Consider the following 15,193-nt stretch of genomic DNA (forward strand, 5'->3'; position numbering starts at 1 on the left):
TGAAGATTGCCTTGGACTCGCCGAGTCAGGGCATTGACTCGCCGAGTCCTAACATGGGTGAGTTCAGCTCCCAACTCACCGAGTCACCCCCTGTGACTCACGGCTCAACTCGATACATCATGAAGGGACCAATTCGGTGACTCGCGACCAGACTCGCCGAGTCACCTATACGACTCGCCGAGTCGCCGCCATGCATCCACCAAATACACCGATTTACTCGATTTCAGTCCATGCCATTCATAGATCTGGACTTCTAGGACACAAATCACACGTAAAGTTTCCAACTTTACGTGTGGATATTCACTAATATGGATTTTAGGGTTCAAAATGCCTCAAAAGGGTAGATCTAGGATGAACAAGCCACATGGGGCCATAAAGCTAACAGATCTGAGCTCCTGGAGCTCAATCTTGCCTAGATCTAAAGGCCAATCCACTTATTACGAAACATTAAGCACAAACAAGCTTGGGGAATTGCTCAAGAGTGTCTTAAATGAAATCTTAAGCATAGAAACAGGGGGAAAACGAGATATACCTCAATGAAACAGCTGAAAAACACAATGATGCTTGGATGGCTCTCCTTCCTCTTGATCTCCTTCCCCTTCTTGCCTCAAAACCTTCAAGAATGCACACAAGAGCCTCAAATCCACAAGAAACAAGCTTAGGACGAGTTAGGACGAGGGTTGGGAGCTCTGGGGGTGAATGGGGGCTGGCAAGGGGCAGATATGAGGTTTAAATAGGGTGCAAACCCCTGAAACTTAGGGTTTCATCCAACAGCGGTGACTCGCCGAGTCCAGGATATGGACTCGCCGAGTCGCCAACTTAAACGTGTCCTGCGTCTCGTCCCTACTCGGCGAGTCGGACCTTGTGACTCGCCGAGTCCAAGGCTAAAATAGAGCAATACTCAAATAAAATTCACATACCGGAAACCAGGTGCTACAAATCTCCCCCACTTATTTTAGACTTCTTCCTCGAAGTCTGCTGCCCGGTCCTGAAACAGCTCGGGGTAATGCTCCATCATCTCGTCTATCGGTTCCCAAGTCCATTCCGAACCCTTGCGGTGCTGCCATTGCACCTTTACTAGTTCTACCCTCTTGTTTCTCAACGTCTTTGTCTTTCTGTCAAGTATTGCGACTGGGCGCTCAATGTAATTCAAGCTGTCATCAACCTGAATATCCTCCAATGGTACTACTGCTGAATCGTCCACCAGGCACTTCCGCAGCTGCGAAACATGAAAGGTGCTGTGGATCTGACTGAGCTCGGCTGGCAGGTCCAGCCTATACGCCACCTTGCCCACCCGGGCTGCAACCCTGAACGTCCCGATGAACCTTGGGCCCAACTTGCCCCGCTTCCTGAATCGAATGACACCTTTCCAAGGCGACACTTTCAGGAGAACCATATCCCCGACTTGGAACTCCAAGTCGGATCGACGTCTATCGGCGTAGCTTTTCTGCCGACTCTGTGCAGTCTGAAGTCTGCTCCGAACCTGCTGGATCCTCTCGGTCGTCTCTAGCACCACCTCGGTGCTTCCCATGACTCTCTGGCCAACCTCCCCCCAGCATATCGGGGTTCTGTACTTCCGCCCATACAACATCTCGAACGGTGGTCGGTCAATGCTCGCGTGATAGTTGTTGTTGTAGGAGAACTCAGCCAGGGGAAGATAGGTATCCCAGCTACCACCGAAATCCAACACACACGCCCGCAACATGTCCTCCAAAGTCTGGATGGTCCGATCACTCTGACCATCTGTCTGCGGGTGAAAGGCGGTGCTGAAATGCAGACGAGTGCCCAACTCGTCATGGAATTTCTTCCAAAATCTGGAGGTAAAACGCACATCCCTGTCCGAGATTACCGATACTGGCACTCCATGCCGTGCCACAATCTCCCTAATATAGATGTCGGCCATTTTTTCGGCCGATATGCTCTCCTGGATTGGAATAAAGTGAGCACTCTTGGTCAATCTATCCATGATGACCCAAATCGAATCCACTCCACATGCGGTCCTGGGAAGCTTTGTGATAAAATCCATCGTGATATCTTCCCATTTCCACAGTGGGATGTCTAACGGCTGCATCTTGCCATGCGGTCTCTAATGTTCGGCCTTGACCTTCCTACAGGTCAAACACCGCTCGACGTACCATGCCACATCCCGCTTCATGCAAGGCCACCAGTAATCCGGACGAAGATCCCTATACATATTCGTCGCCCCAGGATGAATAGAAAATCGGGACTTGTGCGCCTCCTCCATCAAAATCTGACGCACGCCACCGTGATACGGCACCCAAACCCTACGGTGTAGTGTCAAAAGTCCTCTGCCATCATAATCAAAGGAGGAAACCTGACCCACCACACGCTCGCTCTTACGATGCTCCTCCTTGATAGCCTCCTGTTGAGCCTCCTGAATCTGCTCCAACAGGGGAGTCACCACGGTCATCCTCAAACAAACGTCCCTGATCGGCACCGTCTTGCGGCTAAGCGCATCGGCCACCACATTGGCCTTCCCCGGGTGGTAAAGGATCTCGCAATCATAATCCTTCACCACGTCCAACCACCGCCGCTGCCTCATATTCAGATTCGGCTGGTCCATGAGGTACCTCAAACTCTTGTGGTCCGTGTAAATGGTACACTGAACCCCGTAGAGGTAATGTCGCCAAATCTTGAGGGCAAAGACCACCGCCCCCAACTCCAAACCGTGCGTCGGGTAGTTTGCCTCGTGAGGCATGAGCTGCCGTGAAGCGTAGGCAATGACATGCCCTCTTTGCATCAGAACTGCGCCCAACCCCGAAATGGACGCATCGCAGTAAACCACAAAATCCTCAACGCCCTCAGGTAGGGCTAGGATCGGCGCCTCACACAATTTCTGTCTCAGCATCTCAAACGCAGCCTGCTGCTCGGGTCCCCACCGAAAGACCACGGCTTTCTTCGTCAGTCGCGTCAGGGGTACGGCTATCTTGGAGAAATCTTGGATAAACCTCCGATAGTAGCCTGCCAATCCCAGGAAGCTCCAAATCTCAGATGGAGACTTCGGGACCTCCCATCTCATCACGGCCTCGACCTTGGCCGGATCAACCAGAATCCCGTTCTGGTTGACGAGGTGCCCAAGGAATTGCACCTCGCGCAACCAAAAATCACACTTGGAGAACTTGACATACAAGCTCTCCCTCCTCAGGGTCTCCAATACCTCCCTCAGATGCTCCTCGTGTTCCTCCCGAGTCTTGGAATAGACCAAGATATCATCGATAAAGACTATCACAGACCGATCCAGCATCGGTCTACACACGTGGTTCATGAGGTCCATGAACGCGGCAGGAGCATTGGTGAGCCCAAACGGCATCACCACGAACTCGTAATGACCATAGCGCGTCCGAAACGCAGTCTTCTGCATATCCTCCTCCCTGACCCTCATCTGATGATAGCCCGAACGCAAGTCAATCTTGGAGAACCAAGATGCTCCCTGAAGCTGGTCAAATAGGTCATCAATCCTCGGAAGCGGGTATCGGTTCTTCACCGTTACCTTGTTCAGCTCCCGATAATCTATACACATCCGATGTGACCCGTCCTTCTTTCTTACAAACAGAATCGGGGCTCCCCAGGGTGAACTGCTCGGATGAATAAATCCCTTGTCCAGCAGCTCCTGCTGCTGCGTAGACAACTCCTGCATCTCGGGAGGAGCCAACCGATATGGTGCTTTGGCTATCGGAGCCGCACCGGGAATGAGGTCAATCCTGAACTCCACCTGTCGCTCCGGAGGTATCCCAGTTAGTTCCTCCGGGAAAACATCAGCAAAATCTCGAACCACCGGGACCTCGCTCACGGTCGCCTTACCCGCCTCCCGGGTATCCATCACATACGCGACATAACCCGCGCATCCCTGCTGAAGGTAGCGCCTAGCCCTCGCTGTTGAACATACAGTGGGTCCACACTGCGGCCGCTCTCCATGAATCACTAACTCTCCCCCGCTTGGGGTCCTGACTCGCACTAGCTACTGTGCGCAATCTATCACTGCCCCATTAGGGCTCAACCAATCCATACCAATAATCACCTTGTTCCCACACAATGGGATGTGAACCAAGTCTACCAGGTAACGCTCCTCAAACAGTCGCAGAACACAATCTCGAAACACCATCGATGCTCGCACCGATCGATCGTCGGTAATATCTACCTCTAACGGGCAATCTAACTCGCCTGAAGTCTCATGAAATCTCTTGCTAAGAGTAAGAGAAACGAACGATCGGGATGCACCCGAGTCGAACAATACCTGAACCGGGATGCCGTTCACATGGAACGATCCTAATACACATGTATACACACGGAGCACATATCAATATCATAACAACATAAAACAAAAGATAAAAGGAAAGAATCATACCCATCATCACATCGGGCGCGGCGCGTGCCTCCTCGGCAGTCAACTGAAATGCCCGACTCCTCACCACTGGAGCCTCTGCCTTGCCCTGCCGACCATCCGTGATCTGCAGGGTCGCTGGAGCCGGCGCCTTTACTGGCACTGTAACTGACAACTGGGGGCAATTGGCCTTCTTGTGGCCCCTCTGGTTGCAGTGAAAACACAGTAACTCGGATGTCTGAATAGCTGAAACTGGAGCAGTACAATCCCTGCTAAAGTGCCCTGTCTTGCCACACTTGTAGCAGCCTCCTGATCCCATCCTACATATCCCCACGTGCGTCCTGCCGCATTTCCCGCAGCGGCTCGATCCTGAATGACCTTTCGGTCTACCGTCTGATCCCTAGGGCTTCTTCCCCGAAGCCCCTGCTGCCTGACCGTCCTCAAGTTTCCATTTTCGGATGTGCTCCAAATCTATCTCTCTCTCCCTAGCCCTGGCAATCATAGAGTCCAGGGTAGGGCAAGCCGAAAAGCTAACATGCTCCCGGATGTCAGCTCGTAGCATATCATGGTAACGAGTCCTCCTCATATCCTCGTCACCGGCATACTGGGGCACCAATAAAGCCCTCTCCCAGAACTTGGCGGTGATCTCCGCCACGGTCTCCATCGTCTGCCTCATGTCTAGAAACTCCCTGGCCAGCTGCTGAAGCTCGACCGCTGGTGCAAACTCTGCCCTGAACCTAGTCACAAAGTCCGACCAGGTCATTGCCTCGATAGCCGAGGCTCCCAACGAGTCACCCACTGACTCCCACCAATCCCGGGCTTGGTTCTGTAAACACCCTGCTGCGTACCTCACCTTCGACCCTTCGGGGCAGAAGCTAGTCAACTAGGCAGACTCGATATCCGCAATCCACCGCCTGGCGACAATGGGGTCCTTCACCCCATGGAAATCCGGCGCACCACTGCCCCTGAAGTCCTTGAAGGACAGTGTGCGAGATCCTGACTGGCTAGAGGCTAAATCGCTCCTGAATGCCCGTAGGCGATCCTCCATCAACTCCATGATCCCTTCCTTGATCGACCCAAAGAGGATGGGGGTCGACTCAAGGATGCCCCTGGTGATCTCCGACGTGATGAACTCACGTAGCCTCTCATCAATCGGCTCGGTGCCTGATCCCGAACCTGACCCCTCTCCTGACCCGCCATCTGTCGGTCTCGGTCGAAGTACCACCATTCTGCAAAACATCATAATAATCATTGGTGATACTGCTACCTTCTGAGGGATCTCAACTACTTACAGGTTCCTTGGTCTCGTCTTGGCCTTCCTCGGCTCGGGTACGGATCCTCTGCTTTCAGTAGTACGGGCCCATACTACCTTCCACATCTATCCGTACCTTCTCCGAGGAATTCCTCGACTCCACCAGATCCCCTTTACTAATGCTACTCTCTGCTATTCTCATCCTAGGCTTGCCCTAGGGAAAACTCAAGTTCAACACGACTGGTCCTCAGCTACTGTAGGTCTCCTCATAATGCCGTTAGCCACCACCTAAACACCATCACATGTGATGAGGATTAGATAATCCTTCAAGTAAAAGATCCGTCCCTACAACGGGTGGACTCAAACAAGAGTTGCGCAATAGGGCCAGTTCCAATACTTTCGGATTATTCAAACCTGATTACATGTGGTGTGACGTGTTCACCTAGTGGCTAACTCCCATTACTCAGAACCCCACCAAGCACGAAGCAAGCAGCATTCGGATAAGGGGAAACAGACTCAAGCCAAAACTATTCTTATAACAAGAAACGGCACTTAACATAGGATGCTAAACTCATACTATCAGGCATAACCTAAACATGCTATCCTACTGCTGTCTACTCAATTCTAGCATGCAATATTCATAAAGCTGTAACACATAAGCAGGCACATAAGGCATCACTCCTAGATCCTTAGCCCTATTCTAGCATGCGGTTCTACGTAAGCTGATAAACATAACATAAACTTGTATGGGTACTATGGGGAATACTTACTTGAGCTCAGCCGGTCGCGCACGTCACACACTTCGCTCTTTCTTATGACTCTTTTCTGAGTTTTAGAGAACATTTTCTATTGGAAAATCTTTCAATCCCTCGATTTGAGTTCAGACACCCCCGAAGGCGTGTCCGAATCCCTCAAACCAGGGCTCTGATACCAACTTGTAACGACCCAATTTTCATGTCAAAAAATTTCATTTTAAAATATTACTTTAGAGAACATTAATAAATAAAAACATTGTTTGATCACACCATAACACATCGCAAACCATGTTTTAAAAGTCAAACCATACATCCCATCAAATATCATAGTACAATCCCAGTAAATCTCGTAAGTGCGGAAACCGAAGAGTGTGTGTGTGACATGCTGCTACCGCGCCGGCTCCTTTCCCCTAGCTGAGGAGGTACCTGAAACCAAAACTGAAACCGTAAGCACAAAGCTTAGTGAGCTCCCCCATAATAGCCCATACCATATAGCATATAACAAATAACATGCAATTAGGAGATACGGGCCCTGCCCACACTCGTGAAGATACGGGCCCCGCCCACACCTCACTTTCTAAGAGATACGGGCTCCGCCCACACTTGTGAAGATACGGGCCCCGCCCACACTTCGCTATCTGGGAGATACGGGCCTAGCCCACACTCCATTCTCGGAGAGATACGGGCCTCGCCCACACTCAACCGCCAACACATATCATACAAGTATCACACAGACAACAAGTGCAAACAGTTCTATCATACTGGTATATATCACAATCAACTCGACTAATAGATACGGGCTCGGCCCACACTACAATACTAACGTCTCATCTATACGGGCCGACCTTGGTGCCTTAGACCCGTTACTACTGGAAGGAAACTCACCTCGAAATAGTTGCTGGTCTGTGTGGGAATTGATCACCTACTACTGCTGCTGCTGCTCCGGAAACTCCCCGGCTGTAATTCCCACAATATACTCAATCATACACTGCTAACTATCCTTTGGGTAAAAAGACCATTTTACCCCTGGTCTAGCCCTAAGTCAAATCGAAGTCAACTCTTAGTTGACCCAACTCGCCGAGTGGATCTCCACTCGCCGAGTCCCTAGCAAACTATTGTCCTGGGTCCCTGGTTCTACTCGTCGAGTTGGGCTATGACTCGACGAGTTCATCTTCTAACTGTCATTCAACTCCTTCATCCTACTCGCCGAGTTGTATGAACAACTCGCCGAGTTCATCTTCATCCGAGGAACACATATACTAAGACTCGCCGAGTTGTATGAACAACTCGCCGAGTCTGTTCTTGATCTATGAAGATTGCCTTGGACTCGCCGAGTCAGGGCATTGACTCGCCGAGTCCTAACATGGGTGAGTTCAGCTCCCAACTCACCGAGTCACCCCCTGTGACTCACGGCTCAACTCGATACATCATGAAGGGACCAATTCGGTGACTCGCGACCAGACTCGCCGAGTCACCTATACGACTCGCCGAGTCGCCGCCATGCATCCACCAAATACACCGATTGACTCGATTTCAGTCCATGCCATTCATAGATCTGGACTTCTAGGACACAAATCACACGTAAAGTTTCCAACTTTACGTGTGGATATTCACTAATATGGATTTTAGGGTTCAAAATGCCTCAAAAGGGTAGATCTAGGATGAACAAGCCACATGGGGCCATAAAGCTAACAGATCTGAGCTCCTGGAGCTCAATCTTGCCTAGATCTAAAGGCCAATCCACTTATTACGAAACATTAAGCACAAACAAGCTTGGGGAATTGCTCAAGAGTGTCTTAAATGAAATCTTAAGCATAGAAACAGGGGGAAAACGAGATATACCTCAATGAAACAGCTGAAAAACACAATGATGCTTGGATGGCTCTCCTTCCTCTTGATCTCCTTCCCCTTCTTGCCTCAAAACCTTCAAGAATGCACACAAGAGCCTCAAATTCACAAGAAACAAGCTTAGGACGAGTTAGGACGAGGGTTGGGAGCTCTGGGGGTGAATGGGGGCTGGCAAGGGGCAGATATGAGGTTTAAATAGGGTGCAAACCCCTGAAACTTAGGGTTTCATCCAACAGCGGTGACTCGCCGAGTCCAGGATATGGACTCGCCGAGTCGCCAACTTAAACGTGTCCTGCGTCTCGTCCCTACTCGGCGAGTCGGACCTTGTGACTCGCCGAGTCCAAGGCTAAAATAGGGCAATACTCAAATAAAATTCACATACCGGAAACCAGGTGCTACAGAATACCAAATGACCATCTAAATATTTCCATGTTGAACACCTCTTCTGGAAATAAATTAGGATGCTTGGAAAAAATTCTATCTCTCATGTCATTATATCTCAAAAAAAGATTAAAACATGCATTACAATTTATAATATTTTTCATGGGTACAGATGTTTGAACAAAGATATAGAAATTTTTTGCATACGTTCCAGTTACATTGTTGATTCTTTCAGTTGCATGTTTTCTAATCTGTGATGCTTCCAAGTACCTATCTACTTCAGCTCATGTCCTGAAATAATACAAATATGCTGTAGGGGAAAATATTGAGCATGGATCCTTAAATTATTGAAGGAGCTGGTGGAATAAGATCAAGAAAAGGTTACCAGTATAAAATGGAATAAGGTTGTCTAGATAAGGCTGATATATAGTTGCTCCATCTTAATGATTTCATAAGACTTATTTAACTAATTAGATTAGTCACAATCAATGGCCAATATGGTACATCATATCTCTTCAAAACTTCCCCTCCTTCTGGAGAACTCCACTCCTGATTTCCAAAATTCACATGAACAAGTGTAAAAAGTTATGATCAAATCAGATTTTAGGGTTTCTAGTTCTATGTATTATCAATAAATCTTCATTACAATGCCCGAACTGGACATGCTTTGAAGCTTTAAGATGTAACCTAATTAACTCTCCAAATGTGATGGTCAGTTGAATGAATCTTTCAATCAAATCACTTTTTGAGCAACATAGATGCATCGTTAAGGTCTATGTATGTAATAATGAAATATGAGATATCATACCGAATTGGTGGAGATGACGAGTGAGGGAGGTACAAATAGAATTTTTCCCCCCTTCCTGGTGTTATGATTCACAACAAGAACCCTCTCTCCATTTTTTGAGGCGGCAAAAACCAGAATCTATCAACCATTTCTGCAACGAAGCCGCATTCTCCAGTGAATGTATTTTACAACACCAAGGTATCGGCTGAGGAGCTACGTTAGCCTTAGTTGTATCACTGCAGCTGGTGGAGATCATGCAGCGGATGATCATTGGTGAGGTTTTTCGTTCAGTGATCGTCATAGAGAAAGGCTTCCTGGGCAATAAACATAGGGATAATGAAGGTTCATCCAAGCCCTAGAAATCGCACCCATGGGTGGTGGTTCTTCGGTTAACAGCCTAATACGATGAAGGTGCAAGCGAACTAGAATGATGAAAAATTGCTTGAAGCATCGAGTATGACACAGTTACATGCAGAAGGTTCATTAAATCCATAGAAATCAAAATTAAATGAGAACCTTAATTGTCGAGAACCCTAATTGTCTATGTGTTTTGAACCCTTATCGTCTATGTATTTTGAACTTTGTCTAGGAGTTCGAAACATGAATATAAAACGACACTACAAATAAGAAGCGTGGAGGATTTTTACGACATAATACATCTTTTTCTAGTGGTCTACATACGATTCGAATATTCGATAAATGGAATTGAAGATCGGGGATGCGATAGAGCTCAACGACTTTACGGACGACTTGCTTTTTCACGTTTATATTTTTCAGATAGAAAGAAATGAGGTTTTCCCCCTTTTTAAAAGACATAAAAAAAGAGAAACAAACTTATAGTGGCATAAATAGCATCGATAGAATCTTAATAAAACTTTAGTGGCATATAATGACTTGTACGACACATAATTTATAAGCTTTAATGTCATATCAAATTAGTATGCCACTATTAAATATGAATATTAGTGGTATAAAATGGTAAGTGCCATTAAATCTATCAATATTTATAGTGGCATATAAAATATGCCACTAAAAACTTAATATAGTGGCACAAAAAATTTATGCCATAGAAGATGTATGCCACTAAATGTCAAATTGTTTGTAGTGAGAGAAGGTCTCAAACGAAGGGCCAAGGGCACAAAGAAACCAGTGGATCTTGTCCATATCATCAACAGGTTGGCCTATTGCAGCCAACTGATCACATACAGTTTTAAACCTAGAAAATGTTAGATCTAAAAGTTTTAGGCCCTAAGTGCGGATGCTACATTATCCATCCGGAATCAAGAAAGACATACATGATGTTGCAAGTGTTTGATGGTGGGATACCGAGAAGCAAAAGACTATCGTGGGGCCATTGAAACAGCTTAACCAAGGCCCTTATATGGTTAGAATTAGGTGGTTGGATGCAAGTTATAGTTCTCAAAATCATAGAAAAATTGTTGTGTTGTTGAGTTGTGAAATATGCTTGTCCATTGCTTAGAAAACATGCATATTTCTATTCTATTAGATGTCCATTTCATGTAAAATGATTAATAGTAGAACACCCTTACAATTGTTTCATTTTTTACCACTTTTTTGTTCCCCCTTATTGTTTGTTGAGGAACGTAGAGCATTTACAGTAAGGTATGTTGTATCGGATGAGAAATCTAGGGTTTCTTCATGTTAGTCACGGTGGAGTAGCATGCAACATATGCCTGACACAGTTATTACATTGCCCATAGTTGAGTTTGGTAAGTTGATATATCCACCATTAGTTTTTAAACTTATAACAAATTCACAAATATATTATTATCAGGTGTACGTGATTCTTGCAATTATTTATCGAAAATCAATGGATATTTACCAACAAATTTAATTCTTGAGATTTAATCGTCCATAGCATGTTTGAACGTGTTGTGAAACTCACATTGACTTAAAATAGTAATAGGAATCCAAATATACATAAATTACAAAGTCCCAATCAATGTACCACAATGTGCTAATATAAAAACACCAGGGTGTGATTAATCTAATAATCAGGTAATCCAATATTCAACTAAATAAACATTCGAACAAGACTTTCATAAAACAAAATACTTATTGTTAAGCATTATTTGACTTATAGAGTTGAACTCAAGGGCATGTTAAACGATAAATACATGCACGATTTTACTTTATGTACATTATGAACATCGGTTTCGTCCCGAAATTTAATTTTAAGTTCAATATAATTAGCCGTATATTATTTATTGTGATTTCATTTAACAAGTAAATCATACTTTTAACATTTATTGAAACCATTAATTTTGTAACCAAACATTTTAATACGTTTGTGCTAATTACGCCATCTTATGTTGAAAGGCTAAACCATGAATACCGTATGGTCAACCTAGAATAACTACAATGTCAAACTATGAAAGATATTCTCACTTAAACAAGAAAGAAAAATGTATCAACTGTTTTTCCTAAAAAAAAAAAAAAAGAATATTGCTGCCATTTACCAAAACAGTTATAATAATCTAACCGTATCAAGTGTTGCCCCTCCTTGAAGTCGACGGTTTTGGTTTTGTTGGAGGCATATGTGGAACTAAGAGTAGTCTACAAATGATTAAATTTATGTTTAAAAAAGTTACTCAAGTATTGTGGGCTGTGGCCATTGATATATAAGAGTTCTTAAAAAATTACATATAAAAAATCAAGTAACACGTTATTCATCAAGCAATCAAAGTGTCATTTTGGGTAACCTTAGGGTTCTATTTGAAGATATGTACAATAGTAAGGGAGCTTGATAAAAATCACCAACGCTAGATCTAGAGATCAGGGTTAGGGTTACGCCCACACTATATATATATACGATATGTTAAGTTTCATTTCAATACGATTTCGCAGCCGCTGTCAATCTTGATCACCAATGGTTTCTTACATATATGAAAATCATGCATTGTTTCCATTAAGTTATCGACTTATGATAATCACCAAGAGTTTTATGTGTCGATTTTTTTTTCCTTCATCATGCACATAGATCTAAAAATTAGTAAAGATCCGCCATATATACTTTGGTGTTTCGAAGATTATGCTGTTCGACTGTCACTCACACTATACATTGATCTGTATGCTGTTGTCAGCCAAGTAGAATCAGATCGTTATCAGTTAGGTGTTCATAACATTTCAAGGGTTGGTTTTGTTGGATTGTCCGAGGCCCCTAGCTTGAGAAGGTAAATTTGTATAACGTTTTCTTATGTAAATGTTTGGATTCCAATCAATTTTTCTGCTCAACTTTACAATTTATGCTATATCTAGTAACGTTAATTTCATTAGTCTAAAGCTGACATCTACTTCAATTCTTATTGAATACTGTTTGGAGATTATGGAGACCGTGTTGCAGATCTGATCTTTAGTTCTTTACATGCTTTTTCCGTAAATATCAAGAAAGATACTGATACTTGGTGATCCAGTATTAGATCTTTTTAAAGCAAAAAAGATCTGACAGAGTCTTTAGTTTTATTAATTTTAATTTTTGCATCCATAGGTTTTTCAATAAGTTTTTTTTTTTTGTGTGGCAAACCAAAAAAGTTAACCAATGTTCACTATAATAAATAGGATGAAGTGGTTGGCTGAGACGAATCCTTAGAAGATGAGATAAAAGACGAAAGGAAGGCTCCCCTGTAAGTTGCCCAACCTACAGTTATTATGATTAATTTTTAATATGTGCAGTTTGTAATTGTCACCTCTATTGTGGACTCATAAGGTTTTATGGGTTAATGTTTCATTTCAGGCTGAATTTGCTTGGGTGATATCCTCTACCAGCCACATGTGTGCATCACAGATGCCAATTACTTCAGTCAATAAATCCGGACCATATGGATTACATTAACTGTATAGGCCTCTTATGTTTAGTGTATTAGATAAATCGTGAAAAGGTTAAACATGAACTTTTGTTATAACAGAGGCCAACTTGAACTGTATATATACATCAAGTACTTCGATCTATTAAAAAATCCTAAGTAGAAAACATCTACTGGTCAATCTTATACATTCCTTTGCTGATAAAAGTAGCGGATGTAGTTTTCTTTGTTTACAGGTTGGATTAATCTTTGTTTAAAACCTGTTTTATTTTCTCTCGAGTTATTTGTGTGAGTATAAATATATATGAAATGTGTATTTGTATGTGTTGGTGTATGAATGTATGCATATGAATCTGAATACTTCATGATCCATTAAACATATTTCACATTACTCATAATCTATTCTCATGAGATGCAAGCACACGTTTCATAAAGGAACAACACTTCAAATGTATTAGCGTTTCAATACCTTCCCGTATTTGAAAATGTCAGTCCAACCCTTGTTGATGGCAAAAACTTTCACATCTGCCAGGATTGAGAGAGCAGATTTACTAACAAAACTATTCATCATTTCTAGCTATATAATACTTGGATCACCTACTAACTCTTTGCTGCTCTTGAATTTCAAACGGAAGACAACCTCATTGCCGTATCTACATTATCCATAACATTTCCAACAGAAGACAACCTTCTTCCCATATCTACAATATCCATAACAGGGCCATCAGAGTAGAGGTGGTCCAACTTCAAAAACAAATACATGATGGGCACACCTGTAATTGGGATATCCCTCCACCAATGACCCAAAATCACATTTACCTCAATGTCTTTAAGGTAGTCAAGAAATAAGTGTGACTCAAATTCATTGCTTGCTGCACGGAGGGTGCATATAGATGATTGCAAAGGGATCCTAATTCTAAGGAGGTTCAATCTAGTGTATAGATGACCAAGCCTAACATGCAAATTAAGATGTTTTCTTAAGATGTTTTCCTTGGTTGGAGCAATGTGATTCCAAATTGTGCTGCAAGTATTACTTTTTGACAAAACATCGTCATCTATAGTGGATGTCATGTCAAAGTGGTAGACTGATGGAAAGTATCTCCAAGATCATTAACTAGTGTTGATATCTACAATAATAGGAAGGTTCTCTTGAGTTGCCTTCAATACTCAAATCAAGTAGAATCAACAAAAGGGGAATTGATTTATTACGTACTATGATTTAATAACTAACTAGATTATGACCCGCGTTAAACGCATCAAAAAGAATAAAGTAATATAAAGAGACTTCGTGTTATTGATTATTATAATGTCTAAAAAGATAAAATGAAATGTTTGATTATCTATAATTGTTGAAGGACTTCTTTGCAGACAATATTTTTTGTTTTATTGGTTGGACAACCTTTATCATCACATATGAGTAAATCTGAAAAAAAAATACACAAAAATACGCCAGTGAAAAAATACATATCTTACAATAATATTTCTTTAGCGGCGTGTAGATCATCTAATAATAGTTGTAAAAGTGTTATTAAACAGAGATCGGGACTTTTGTGAAGCGAAAAAGATTTACAATTTTCTCACTCAAAAGGTGGGGTAACTTGCTCTCTATTTGTCATATGCAGATTAGACGTGAATACCCTATTCATCCTTATCATAATGAAAATGAAAATAGAAGTGGAAAACAGTAAAAATGGAAAATAGCAAAAACATGTAAAATTGGAAAATGGTAAATACATGTGAAACTGCACAATCTCAAAGTAGGATGCTATTTAACAGATTTTCCAACTTCAAAATCTGTCAAAAAAGTAACATACTTTGAAAAATCTTGAAATAAAGTGTTTTTTTGTTCGTTTTTCAAAAAACAAATAGAAATGTAACAAATTGATTATTTTTTGTAGATAAAGAAATGTGTCATTTTGGGTATTTCTTTTTACAAAAAAGTAGCAATTGCCAATTATGACATTTTTTGGAATTTTATTTCTCTTATGGACTTTTTTTCTATCA

The 15,193-nt window shown here is 43.1% G+C and overlaps 1 long non-coding RNA gene across 1 annotated transcript; it reads left to right on the forward strand.

The window, feature by feature from the left end:
* Window positions 1-12,210: 12,210 nt before the first annotated feature.
* On the forward strand, window positions 12,211-13,511 carry LOC144997650 (uncharacterized). Its single transcript, XR_013659884.1, has 3 exons — window positions 12,211-12,559; window positions 12,945-13,009; window positions 13,120-13,511. It is a non-coding gene; the product is annotated as an uncharacterized LOC144997650 (long non-coding RNA).
* Window positions 13,512-15,193: the final 1,682 nt, after the last annotated feature.

This window comes from Lactuca saligna, chromosome 5, assembly GCF_052625555.1.
Source record: "Lactuca saligna cultivar CGN05327 chromosome 5, ASM5262555v1, whole genome shotgun sequence".
NCBI classification, from domain to species: domain Eukaryota; kingdom Viridiplantae; phylum Streptophyta; class Magnoliopsida; order Asterales; family Asteraceae; genus Lactuca; species Lactuca saligna.